The 14573-nt window shown below is 37.2% G+C and overlaps 1 protein-coding gene and 1 pseudogene across 1 annotated transcript in view; one reads left to right on the forward strand and one right to left on the reverse strand.

Moving 5' to 3' along the window:
• Positions 1-3632, forward strand: part of LOC105743728 — a 6620-nt pseudogene extending 2988 nt beyond the window's left edge.
• The window catches only part of Luzp2 (leucine zipper protein 2), a 516158-nt gene that overhangs the window by 30324 nt on the left and 471261 nt on the right, over positions 1-14573 (reverse strand). The gene's annotated exons all lie outside the window — the stretch shown is intronic.

The following is a 14573-nucleotide window of genomic DNA, read 5'->3' on the forward strand; positions in this document are numbered from 1 at the left end:
TAAAATTACTCTAAATTAATCAAACACAACTTTAATATTTTTGAAGTATTTTAATGAAGAATATTGCTGTAGTCAACTGAGTTTTAACTAATTTGTTATTAATAAATGCTTATATTAATACTTAAATTATCAAATCCATATTCCTATCAAAAAGACACATTTAGAAATAATTTATTTCTCTTACTGGTGATGTCTCAGGAGCAATCAACAAATATATTGCTTATATAAAACTCGTTACTGAAAATTTAGCAATAGAAAAATTCAAGACTTATTTGACATTATGTATGAACTTTGTTTTGCGTACAAGTATGAGAAGAAAGAAGTCTAAATTAAATGGAAGAAAACAAATCTTTTGATTAAATTCAAACCAAGATTTAATTCAAGTAAGGTTAAAGCTTTTTACTTATCATCATATTGAAAGTATAGGACAGCAGTAATACTTATTTACAAAACCTTTGGTATATGTCAGGAAAAAGTCCTGAATTATATGCATGATGTTGTAGCAATCAATCATAATACCCTATACAAACAAATAAATTACAATTCAGAGTTTAAGAGACTTGCTTAAGTATACATTCATTAATATTAGTGCTGAACCTGGACTCTTGCAAAATTCAGTAAGGAAAAACATCTATATTTTAAGGCAACAAACTTAAATTTTTTTGTTAAAAAGCAAATTAATGCTTTCCAGTAATATTATTTCTCCCTTTTTATTAATTTTATTGAGAAACTGATAGCAATGAGACAGTTTCAAAACCGATTAAAAGGACAGTTTCAATAATTAATACATTGCATATTGTTATCTTCTTAGTGGTTATTTATACGACAAGATGCAGATATGATATCCTGTCCAAATATTATTATTACAAATCTTTCAGCTCATTGAATTAAGAGAAAGTAGCTGTATATCTATCCTAATTTGTATACACAAATACAAAATGGTCCTTTCTCTGTATTCCCTTTTTTTGTTTAGTTTTGTTAGAGATGGATATTCCATTGCTATTTAAATATTGTAGGTGCATGAATTCAGCAAAATAATCCAATATAGTCCAGTAGTCCATAATAGTAGTGGGTTATCCGTAGGACTGGCAATGTTAGAAGTTGTTGACTTGAGCTTTTCACAGCTCAGCATATTAATATGGCTTTACTTTTTATACCTTGTTTTTATACTTTGCTGCTGGATTGTTAAGACCAAGATAAAGCAAGACCTATGTCACAAGAAATGTAACTTTTGTATCTAATAAGATCAGTGAAGTCCCCGCAGGATTTATCCTGTAACTCTGTACTATAGTTTGCACATCCTTTGTCAGTGTCAGCCATGTGGATGAGTCATGGCCATTGCCTGACCAATTTGCTCTTTGTGAAAGCCTGAGAGAATGTTTTCTTTCCTTGTGACTCAACTTAGGCATGCTCTACATCATCAATTACATTGCTTTGTGGCCCCATAATCTCCTTGATCAGAAAATTTGAGACACAACTGAGTTACATGATGTTACAGTATAGGTTCTCCTATGTCCTGAGTCTTCACTGACCTTGAAAGGTTAGGGCCAAAACATTAGCTGTTCTGCAGTCCTTCTTTTTCTCTAATTTTTGGTCTGCAAACTTATGTTGTTAACCCTCCAGTAAAGAAGCTTATTATTACCCTACAACATATGCAGAACAAACTTAAATTTTTGTATTTCCCAGAAACAGGTGTGTCAAAAATTTAAACATTCTCTTTCATTTCACTTTAACCAAATACAAAGAAATTAAAATGTCTAGCCATTGGTAATTTTCTGCAAACTGAGTGCCTGATAATTGTCAAATTTCCAATCCAATAATTATCCTAAAATAGTACTTCTTAAACTGTCATTCATTGATATTAAATTATCAGTATTCTTTCAAAGAGATCGTTATTGCTCTTACCAACTTATTAAAGTCTACATGATGGAAAGAATATTCCTTATTTAAATTGCCACAACCCTAATGCCTTGGAGAACACATTGTTCTTTAGAGTAATAAAGAGTCTTGCATTCACATGGTCCTTGTTTCACAAACCACTTTGTCTTAGACTTTTCCTCTTCACTGGGACAACAGAGCTGACACCTGACACTCGGAAGAGGAAAGCTTGATTTGAGCTCCCAGTCTGTAGAGATTCAGTACATAGTTAACTGTCTCCAAGGCAGGGCACCATGGCAAAGGAGCCTGAGAGAGAAGAGTTGCTCTTGGTGTGGCAGCAGGAGGAGAATCCAGGGAGGGGCCAGAGGAATAAGCCTTCCTGGGCCAGGTCTGCAGTGACTACCTCTTATGACCAGACTTCACCTCCTAACATCACATCTAGCTATAAATTCATCTGTGAATGAAACTGCTGGTGAGTGCTCTGCCCCGTTATGCAAACACCGCCAAAGCCCCACCTTCGACCTCAGGAGGCTTTGGGGGACATTGAGATTTAAACCATAACATACTTACTGGGTGACAATGTTTTGACCAGACTTTGTCGGCCTGCATAACAGGAATAATGGACCATCCAGGCTCATAAAACAATAAATTGCATAACATTTTACTTAAATACAATCTGTAAAATTTTGTGCTGCTTTGGGAACACAACACACAACAAGCTTATTTGTTTGCTTGTTTGTTGAGCTATTTGGAGAGCAAGATGCACTTTAAAGAAAGTGGTCCTGGAAATTAGGTCTGAGAAAAGTGCTTCAACAAGCAACCAGTACAGGGACAGCTTTCCAGGACCAATCAACATAAATGACATTGCGCTGGAGATGGAGGGGCCTTTTTAATTGTGAAGTATGCCAAGAAAGATGAAGAATGATGAAACATCCCCTCACAGTGGAGCATTCCTGTCCTGTCGCTGCTTGCTCATTCTCTGTGCGTCAACTTAGCTCTATCCCCAGAGCTCAATGAGCAGCTAACAGCTTCAGAGCTGTTCTCCACACCCCTAGCCCACCACTTTTCTCCATCCGGGTCCTTCACAGACACCCTGTTACTCACCAGTGCATCCTCCGCAAGGCTACAGAACAACAAATCAAAAATACAGTCGAGCTGATCTCATTGCTCTTCGTCCACATGCTTTTATGTTATGGATAACTGAAAATCTCTGGGTCCTGCACAAGAAGTTCCTCAAAACATCGTCGGCAGTGATGTTCTGTCCATGCCCTTAACTGTGCACACTTGAAATGCTCACTGGTGATCTCTTGACTCCATCTCTCTGTCTCGCCGTGTCTGCATCTCTGCTCTCCCGCACTCACACTTGCACAGACTCACACAAGCACACCTGTGCATGGGTGCACAGACAGCATCTTCCCGTCCTGTGCTACGCAGCCTGCCCCTGTGGTCCTCTTCCTCTGTCCTTGGTTGCATTTTCTCCTTCTCACTGCATTCATTTCCTGGTCTGTTCCTTTTTAGCCTGGAAAGCACCATGTGAAAATCTCCTTCTGGAATGAGCCTGCCTCGGGTGCTCGTGGAACTTTTGAATCAAAACGTCTCCACTTTTTGTGCTTCTATAGATTTATGAAAATGGAATGCAGATGCCCCTCAGCATGAATGGAGAACCACTTCTCACGCCGCCCTCCCAGGTACCAAAGTCTGTGGATAATCAAGTCCCTCATGGAAACCGGCGTAATTGGCATACAACCTGCTAACCTCCTTCCATGCCTTCCAATCACTCCCGTATTACATAGAATGCCAAAGGCAAAGCAAATGACACAGAAATAGCCTTTATGTAATATTGTTTAGGAAATTGTACAGGAAAATAAGTGCATGCATTTAGGACAGAACAATTGTTTCCCAAAGTACACTTGATCTCCGATGGACCCTGTCTATGTGCACAGCTTGGAGATGAACAGGGTGAGAGCTTGTGCTTTGTTGTAATTTTAAATACTGTTCTAAACTACATTCCCCTTTACTACTAACATGCCTGACATTTGCTATACTTTGCTTGTCAGCTATATAAACTCCTAGTAAGGAATGTAGACTCCAAAGATTTACTTTTTCACACTGAAAAACGTCAAAATGTAAAAGAAGCAGAGGTGTCGGCTATTATAACTCAGTTATATCACCAGGACTCAGGGAGCCCCCATTCTTCTCCTTTTGATATTTGCTGTGCATCCTCAGAGCCACAAGACAATAATCACAGAGTTTCCCATCTAATAACTTCCCAAATCATGCAAATTATTCTATTAGTTGTGTTACTGTACACTTGCTTTTTAAAATTTTTTTCGTACACTTGCTTCTGTAGTCTATTTATTGTAGCTCAGTCAATACAATAGTTTTTAAACGTATCAGCCTGCAAGAAAAACATTACTACATATCAGAGAGATGTAGAAAAAGCCAAGCAAATTATTCATTAGAGATAATGTTTGCTCAAGAAATGAGAAGGCAAAATAAACAGTGCTTTTGGGTGATTAAAAATAGATTGAAGAGCAGAATAAAAACAAAATCCACTTATGTTAGGTATATGAGCACCTGCTCAACACTGCAGGGATGAACATGAGGAAGATGTGGCTAGTGAGATACAGAGGCAGGCTGGCGCTGCAGAAGAGAGTGGATGGCAAAGGAAGGGGATGGGGCTTTGAGCTACATGCAGCGGCAGGTCCAGAACTCGGGATGTGGGGAGCCGGCCTTTCTGAAGAACAGTATACCGATGTAGACATAGCAAGGTGTGTGTTACACTTTATTAGTGAATCATGAATGGAAGCTAATCTTCTAGACATTCCCAAAGTTTCAGGAAATTATTTCAGTGGCATTAGTAAATAAAATACAAAATAATAGAAGAATTTTCCCAAAGTAATCATCATTGCATGTATGTGTTGTTTTCATTTATCTTATTACAGTAAATATATTAGGAAACCATGATCATTTTTTGTTGTTGTCATTTTTCTCTTTTTGACATAGGGCTTCATCATGCAGTTCAGCCTTGAGCTCACTTTGCAGCCCAGGCTGGTCCCAAACTCTCAAGGATCCTCCTGCCTCAGCCTCTGGAGTTTTATGATTATAGGTGTGTGCCACTATGCCCAGATTATCTCTTATACATTTTAATACTAGACAAAAATAAACTGATTTTCAAAATATATTGATTTTTTTATTTATTTTATTATGTATTTAGTACAGAGTCTATAGGGTCTCACCACATAGATGAACTCAGAGTGATACTCCTGTTTTCAGCCTCCCAAGCACTAGGATTATAGGAGCACGCCACCACACCTAGTCTCATTTGCAATCACAGTGCACACTGGAGGCAGGGACAGCATGGCACACCAGGGATCCTCCAGTCCCTGCACCTGCCTAAGCAGGCATTTTAGTCTACGGAGCTATCTGGCTGGCCATTTCAAAAGATATTGTGAAATTTTATGTTCTCACCAAAGTGCCCAAGGGTTGCATTTTACAGGGCAAACCAACCAATGACACCGAAATATTTTGAAATGTTGAAGGATACACAAATATAGTTTCTAGGTTTTGCAGCTCTTGGCCATTATTAAGAACATAATGTATGCAACATTAGACCTAATTATACCCCTTTCAGCTCACATTTCTGCTTTTGCACAGTTTCTTCCATAAACTTCTGAAATCAGCCCCCGATGAGGTCAGGGTCAGTGTTGTGAGCAACAAAGCATTCAGCTCGGTGACTTAGTGGACAGTCATGAATTCCTCAAGCAATTATGTGTTATTGCAGCTGGTGATGAAAGGAACAGCATGAAATGCTATCAGTGGAAGAGGCGAGCGAGCAAGGACAGGGCAATGAAAGTAAACAGAGAGGACCAGCCAAATAGCTCAGCAGATTAAAGCACCTGCTTAGGCAGATGCAGCAGCCGGAAGTTCAATCCCCAGGCCTGGTGTGCTGGTCCTGTCCCTGGGAGTGCCCAGAGGGCAACTGAGACTGGACCTGGTGACGTGCATCTGTGGTCCCAGCTCCTGGGAGGCTGAACACAGGCAGATCAGTATGAATCCGATCTTCATAGTGAGACCCTGTAGACCCTGTAGACCTTTTACTAAAAATAAAGAAAAAAGAAAGAAAGAAAATGAACAGAAATACTCTGCCTTAAACACTTTATGAATTTGGAAGAGTGTAAGACATAATTTAAATATAATTTTTGTGTTTTCTAAGTGCTTTGATCTGTGTCCTTGGTATTTTGCTGAGAAGTATGCTATCTCTCCATGGTATTTGCCAAATTTCAGTTTCAATGACTGCAAACTAAGCATGAAAACTGAGCAGCTACACATTTTGGGGTGTGAGAATATCATACAAACTTAATATTATACCAATTAGTGAAACCCAAGCAAGATCTCTAGCGTGGTCATAGTTTCAAACCAATGCTAAAGTTTTGATAAATAGGGCAATGTTGATGGTGATGATAGTTTAGTTTTGACAATGCGACATTAACATGTCAGAAAGCATAGTGAATTCTGTTAACTACCTAAGAATTTTCTGAGTCATATGCCACATTATTTCAAACATTTTGCACCTAAGGAAAAGAAACCTCTCCAAAAAACAGTGCTATGAAAGCTGCACCTCTGCAATCAAAATAGTGAAATTTGAGCCTTATCTTTTGTGTTCCACAAGTGTTATCTCAGGATTATAAACCAAATGCAAATCTGATGCTATAAAACTTCAAAGAGAAAACCTAACAGAAACACTTGCAAATATTGGCGTAGGCAATGAATTGTTCTATTTATTTATTTGGTATTTCAGGGAAGGATCTACAGAGTGTTCAGGGCCTCACTGCTGCATTGGATTCATAATGATCCACCTGTTTACAGCCTCCAAACCCTGGGATTACAGGCTTACATCACCATGCCCAGTCTCAATTGCATCTTAGTGTGCCCAGGTGAGGGTGAGGCATTGCAGGCCAGGGGATCAGACCCCCTGACCCCTGGGCCTGCTTGCAGGCGCTTTAATCTGATGAGCTATTTGACCCTGCAATGAATTTTTACATCTGTTCCCCAAATCACAGCAACAATAGAAAATGGAATTCCATGAAATTAAAAAATTTGAAAGAGGAAACATAATTTCATGAAGAGACACCTACCAAATGGGAAAAATAATTTGTGAACCCTCCATCTGAGACAAATTTAATATGTAATATGTAAAATGTAAGAAACAAAACATTTAATAGGAGAAATATTTATTCCATTAGAAAGGAAGTGTTGATCTCAATAAAATCTTCTTGAAACAATATAAGTTACAACAAATAAGTGAAATTTTCTTAATGTCATAAACTATCAGGGAAATCTAAGTCTAAACTACAATGAGATTTGAGCTACACCTTGCTTTGAAGTCTACTATAAGGAAAATAAGAAATAATGGACAATAACAGCAATGACACTGAAACAGAAGTCTTATACATTGTTGGTAAGAATACAAATTAGTACAGCTACTCAGAGAATAGAATAGAAGTTCACAAAAATCCAGTTATCGTGCTTCTGGGTGTATAGCCAAAGAAAATGAAGTCAGCTTACCAAAGAAATGTCTACATGTCCGTGTTCATTGTGGCTCTCTTCATGATGCCTAATATGTACAATCAGCTGAGGGTTCATCAATTGATAAAGAAAGCATGGTGTACATCCACAATGGAATATTACTTAGTGAAAGAAGAATAACAATGAAAAATACCACTCTCTCTCTGGTATATGGAAGCTGAAGGGTTTACCTGAATATAGAATATAAATAGCAGGGCTTGGAAAGCAGGTGGTAGGCGTGGACTTGATACACTCTGTAATAAATTACACTAGGACACTGGCCAGGGAGATGCACTATTAACAAATGTCAATCAAAAAATAAAAATATTAAAAGACCATTATGTCTCTGATTACTTAAATGTGCGATTTGCGTCACCATCAGTGAAAAGGCACCCACACAGTAAATATTTTCAGATTTTATACCTTGTTCTAAAATTAAATTTAGAATATTTTATACTTGCTATCACAGATTAAATGGCTCCACCTCTCTCTACTGTCTAAAAGGTAAAACAAGAGTAGGAGATGGATTAAGGCAAAGCGCTTTGCATTTTGTGCATGGAACGTCACTGCCTGTTATTGGCTAATGATGCAGCATGAGAAGAGTAGGGAGACGTTTGAGTGTTTGACACGAATTCTGTAGCGGTAGCTATCACTAAAATGAACCTGTTTACTCTTCACGGTTCAGTGACTTTATAAGTGTAAATACAGCAGAGAACCATAGCTCTTCCTGCCCAAATCATAATGTGGCTTCTCCATTGCGATTCCCTCTCTGTTTTCTCCTTCATTAACTTATTAGTTTGCTCATTCCTCAAAAATTGTCTGAAAGTCACAATAGGTGGTGAACATAAGGATGCTAGAATGATGTAGATGTCCCCCAGAAGTGTAAGGTCTGCTCCTCAGCATTAACTCATTAGCCAGGATATGTTTAGCGTTAGGAAGGTCCCCGAAGCACGTTGGTCTCTAATTCTGGGATGGGACCCAAACACTGTCATAGCCAGTGCCTCTTGTGTACCTACCTGAAAGTAGGCAAAATACCTGAGCACTTGTCCCAGGTGCGCTGCCTGCTTTATGGTATTCATGTCACCAACTCTGCTGAATCACTAAGATCATGGTGGTCACTTAGACCTGATGGCGTAGGTGCTTAACAAAGGAAGCTCCAGACGCTGGGTGCGTCCCGAGGAGATCCCAGAGTGCCAACGTGACCTTAGCTTTTCCAGAACAGATGGTACTGCTTTAACTATGCTATCTCTGCCTGGTAACTTAAAAATGTAAACCAGAAAACAGTTCTAAATGTTATGAAATGGCTATTGTCAAAGAACAGTATTAATAATAGACTTATAAAATGATGATATATCGCATATTCTTCCAATAACACTGGAGAAAGTCATTGAACTACGTATACTTATAAAGATAAAATACAGTGAGTTATCCATAATTAGATGATAGTCAAAATAAAGGTGGAGAGAAAGAGGAAAGTTTTATGTCAGACTAGGAAATAAAAGGCAGCAATGCTGACTATTGAGCTTATATGCTCTCTTACTGCAGACAGAGGCAAAAGGAAAACCTTAGGTTTACTTCACAGAGATGGATATTTCTTTTGGATCAGTTCTTAAATGTTTGACCATTAAATTAGAGAATTTTATAATGTCCTTCATTAGTCATATGCCTCTTAGATATTCTTCAAATGAAATAAAATAGAATTTTAAAGAAGTATTTGACTATCGGTGTTATTTAGTGACCTATAATAAGCATCTCTCCCTATCTGCACATAAGCAAAGGAAAAACAAATCTCCAAGAATTAATAATAACTGCATGTTTTGAGGTGTCAGATCAAATACTTTTAAAACTATGCAGTGTTATTATTCGCATTTTTTAAAATATAGACTTTAATTTATGATATAACAGATACTTGACAATAATACATTTTATGTTGAATACAAACCTTTATGAACATAACTCTTGGTCAGTGAGTTGTACACACTATAATTACATTGTAAAAAATATCCACTATGCCTTTTGATGAAGGTTAAATAAAAGACTATTTAATTAGTTGTCTCATTGTACTTCCTGCTTTATAAATATATTTAAAATTAACAAATGAATTTTCAATAGAAATATAGATTCTTGGTCATCATAATTTCATGTAATTTCTTCCCTACAAGTAGTTGGAATGTCCACATTGCTAGAGTGGAACCTAGGGTAATCACCCTGGATTCTTACAGTAACACAGACTGATGGTTCTTTACATTCGCACGTATTAGTATTTAAATTTACATGAAATTTTAGTAAAAGTTTATGCTACTTAAAGATCCATATACAGGATCAAATTTGGGACATTGAAAAAACTATGCAAAATTAACTCAAATAAAATCATACTATAATTTATAATAAATCCTGGTTTATTCTAATTACACTCATAGAAATTAATATTTTACATCATAATTTTTATATTCGTAGTAGCTTAAATTCTACAAGCAAGTCAGTGCTGTGGAGTAGAGCAGAGCAACAGTCTACGCTTCCTCCTAGCTGCATAATGAAGGTGAGCTTGGGGACCCTGCCACCTAGGTTTTGGAGAGAGTAACCTTTTACACTCACTAGCAGAGCAAGTGTACACCATTTTCACTTCTCAGTGGTGTCTCCACTGCTGGCATCTGGCTGTTTGCACTTTCCTGTCATGAGAAGTGGAAACTACATACAGCATTTTTAATACCTTGCCCCACAGGTATTCTTTTATGTATAACAATAAGGAGTTTAGAAAAGCCCTTAAGTCCTGCTCAGTGAAGTCATGTATCAGCAAGCAGAAACACCAAAGCAGCACCCAGGATTTAGAGTCAGATTTACTGGTGCTGACAGCCACAGACTACAATCATTCCCAGAAAAATCAAGCCCTAATCTCTAGCGGTTTAAGAGCTATGCAAGCAGATAGTGCAGGGGCAGAATGGCCTGTCAACTGGGGACAGGTTCCTATGGTGTGTGTCCCAGTGACCAGCTGTACATCAAGGTGACCAGCTGTTCCTAAGAAACAAAAGTAACAGGAACTGGAACTGCAGTTGCTATCCAGGCCACTAACAAACTGCAGGATCCTGGCTGGGCCAGGGTCATCTTCAGCCAGAGAACAAGTGAAGAGTCAGGAGTTGTTAGTTATGAGATTACAGGATACAGGTAAATCAGAAAGTATAGCCTCAAATGTGAGTGGTCAGGTTTGATGAAACCCAGAGGGTGGAGAATTTAAGGAAATATTCACGAATTCAAGAGGACACTAGATGTATTCTTGAAAATTTAGGGCCGGCCAGAGCGCTCAGGGGATTAAATCGCCTGCTTAGGTAGACGCAGGAACTGGGGTTCGATCCCGGCCTGCCTGTGCCACTCCAGCTCTGGGGTGCACTGAGATGGTGATTGAGACTGGCCGTTGTGGCATAAGCCTATAATCCCAGCTCTTGGAAGCTGAAAACAGGAGGATCACTGAGTCTGATCTATGTAGTGAGACTCTGTAGACCCTGTACTAAACACACTAAATAAATAATTTAAGAGCAGGTCATGCAGTTTGAATCTTTTTCACAAATCTTTAATTAGGAAAAGAAAAACATAGGGAGAGATAGATAGATAGATTCATAGACAGATAGATAGATAATATATTAGATAGGCAGTAGCCAGAGAGAGAATAAAATTTTTTTTTCTTTTCTTTTTTTGTTTAGTGAAGAAAACTGAAGCCTGAAACCCACAGCACCACAGAGGCCCTGCCACGAGGCACATCTCCAGGCCTGGAGCCCAAATTCTAAGGCAATGATAATAATCAGTTGAGAATTACAAAGCATGATATCCTGTTCAAACACTGTTAGTACAAATCTTTCTTCTCACTGAATTAAGAGAAATTAGCTGTATATCATGTCTGCCTCTTGTACTATGAATAACCACTAAGAAGACAACAATATGCAATGTATTAATTACTGAAACTGTACTACTAATCGATTTTGAAACTGTATCATTGCTATTTGTTTCTCAATAAAATTAATAAAATAAAAAAATTACAAAGCATGGCAAAGAGAAAAGAATGATATACAACTAGAAGAGAGATAATTCATAAAAACCTAATTACCAGAAAAATAGCAGTTAAATATATTATAATGAATATTAATCTTGTTGTAAGTCATTCAAAGAAAAACATGGAAAATTTAGAGAGATAAAATATACAAAACAACAAAACTCAAATAAAATAATTGGGATACTCAATTTGTTATAAAGTTGTGAAGAATTGAATTTTCATGAAATATACTATATTTATATACCCTATCCAGAAACTTTTAACATAAAATGAAAGACTTGATTCAATACCATTAAGAATATACTGCTTAAATATTTAATGCTAAGATTGTAATAGCTCACAGATCCAACATTATACCTGCAAAATCATAGGTCATTAAAGATTTACTATTACAGATCGTTAAAGGATTTACTGTCATAGGACATTAAATATTTACCATTTAAGGCTATAGTGGGTGCACAGAGACAGTATTATACCTACAGAAATAAGAGGTCATTTTATTTTTAAAATACAAAGGATGAACTTAACATGCACATAGAAATACACAATGCAGGACATAGAAAGAAGAAATAAAGGGCCAGGGAAATAGCTCAGTAGAATAAGTGCGTGCCTGGCAGGCTCAAGGTCCTGAGTTCAATCCCCACCACAGGAAAAAAAAAAAAAAGAGAGAGAGTGGAAAAATTACATTCCTGATTCTAAAACACACTATAAATATACAATAATCAAACTAGAGTTGACCAGAAAGATAGGCCTGGCATTGTTGTCAGCTGATCTTAGACGAAGCACCGTGACCTTACCATGAAAGAGAGGAGAGCCGTTTTTCAAAGCCAAAGTCATGTATGCAATACTGGACACCACCGGGAGACATGCAAAGTTGGTGCACTAGTAAATGTCACATGAAAAGTGAACCCCAAATAGATCCATAGTATGAGCCTCAATATACCTTGCAAGAATTAAGACTGTGTCTTCTAAATATGATACAGGGTGATTCTCACCACTTCAGATAAAGCTTTACTAAATAGAGCAAAATCACAAATGTCAAAGGGACAGAAGAGTTTATTAGACCTTTTCATCTTTAAAAATTTTTATGCTGGTAATCTGTTGAATAAAATGAAAACACAACCCACACACATGAAGATATATTTGCTAAAATGATGCAGATACGTTGAGTGAAATACTTAAAAGCCATGCAATACTTGTCATGGGGTAGTTTTTGTAACTATTGCAGCATCGGGTAAATTTATCAAGATAAGAACTATGTAACGAAAGAGAACACTGGGGCTGGCCAAATAGCTCAGTGGATTAAAGCTCCTGCAAGCAGGCACAGGGGCTGAGGGTTCAATCCCTGGGCCTGCAGCGCAGGCTCTGCCCCCAGGGTGCTCTGAAAGGGCAATTGAGTCTGGGCGTGGTGGCATACACCTGTAATCCCAGCTCTTGGGAAGCTGTAAACTGGAAGATCACTACGAGTCTGATCCAGTAGTGAGACCCTGACCACCCTGTAGACCCTACCCTAAAAAATACAAAAAAAGAAAAAAAAAAAAAGGAAGAGAACATTGCATAATGACCAAGGCTTATCTGCTTGCAAGGCATCAATATTTCCAGACATGTGTGTGTTCAATTTTAGTATCTTATATGGCTAATAACAGCTCAGCCTTTCAAAACCTGAGATTACAAGTTGCTAGTAGAAGCCCAAAGCAAACTGGTCCTAAGTATATTTTCCAAGCTGTATTTCCCCCAAGCAAGGGTACAGACAAACCAAATCAGCACAACACAGACAGCCTTTAGGTATTGACGGTTTACATTCTAAGCCCTTAGCTCTTCTGTTTTCTACTCAGTAGCTGTTTGTTTCTTTGTAATTGAAAGAAAAGTAAAATGGATCTGCTGCTATTGATTTGTCACCTACTTTACACCACCTGAGTGATCTGGCCAGAGGAGCCAATGGGGGGTGGAGAGAAGGGGCTTTCCCCAATAGACAGTCCTGGCTACAAAATACAAAGTTCGTGTTGTGTAAATATTAAGGAAATGTGTGTGGGAAGCACTGGGCATGCTCTTTGAAAGAATAATAGGCTACCACAAGTTCTGAATCATGCACCTTATGGTGATTTTCATGTGATTTACAGTCAAGTGACTGATGTAAAGACTTAGGAAAAAAGAAACAAAAAAGAGGTTCAAAATGAAGAAGGAACATATATATTAAGAGACAAAGTACTAAAAGTAGATCTACATTTTTGTAATGTAATAGTAACTGTGATGTACAAGAAATTCAGTAAAGTATTCTGAAGTAGTCTCATCTATTTTATATTGTTTCAAACAATGTCTTCTGAATGTCACTTCTGAATACAGAATACAGAATGTTTCTGTATTCTGAAACTTTGTGATATATTATTGAGCAAAAGTCCAAAGTGCCTGTTCTCCTGGAACTGGTGATCATTGATTATCTAATTCATTTTAGCAAATGCAGTGAAAATATTTAGCTACATATATCATTTCATTACCTGTCACATGAAAGAAGATGTGGTAAAATATCTGATCTGTTCCTTTTCACACACAAATATTTTGAAATTTATATGAAAGGATATTTAATTTTTTTCTTTTTAACTATATAGCAAACTAGCCCATTAACTTTAGTATTGAACTCAAGTCAAGAATGACTAGGCACATTGATTTATTAAGAGCAAACTGCATTTTCTGATTGGTCATGAAATCTAAATTGTTATTTATTTGTGAGGAATATGATGCCCCTATTGTGATAAAAAAAAAAAAAACCACAAACCTAAGAAAAGTATTTAGGGCAGAGTTCCAAGTTTGAATTTATTGTAAAATTTTACATAAGCACAGTAAAAATGTCTAAATGTGTATATGTATATATACAAATAAAGAACAAAGAAAAGACTCATAAGAGGAAGCCAAAGAATTCAAAGTATTTGTAGAAATACTTTGTATTTCTGTATTTCTAAAAAGTAACCATTACATTGTTTCAAATTATTTTAAAATATATTCTAGTGGTGTCACTTATGCTGCCTGTTTCTCTTAGAACAATGAAAAGAAAGTTAGGCATACTTTGCTTTTTTGTGAAAGAAAAGAA

This window comes from Octodon degus, unplaced genomic scaffold, assembly GCF_000260255.1.
Source record: "Octodon degus isolate 3935 unplaced genomic scaffold, OctDeg1.0 scaffold00159, whole genome shotgun sequence".
Lineage (NCBI taxonomy): Eukaryota > Metazoa > Chordata > Mammalia > Rodentia > Octodontidae > Octodon > Octodon degus.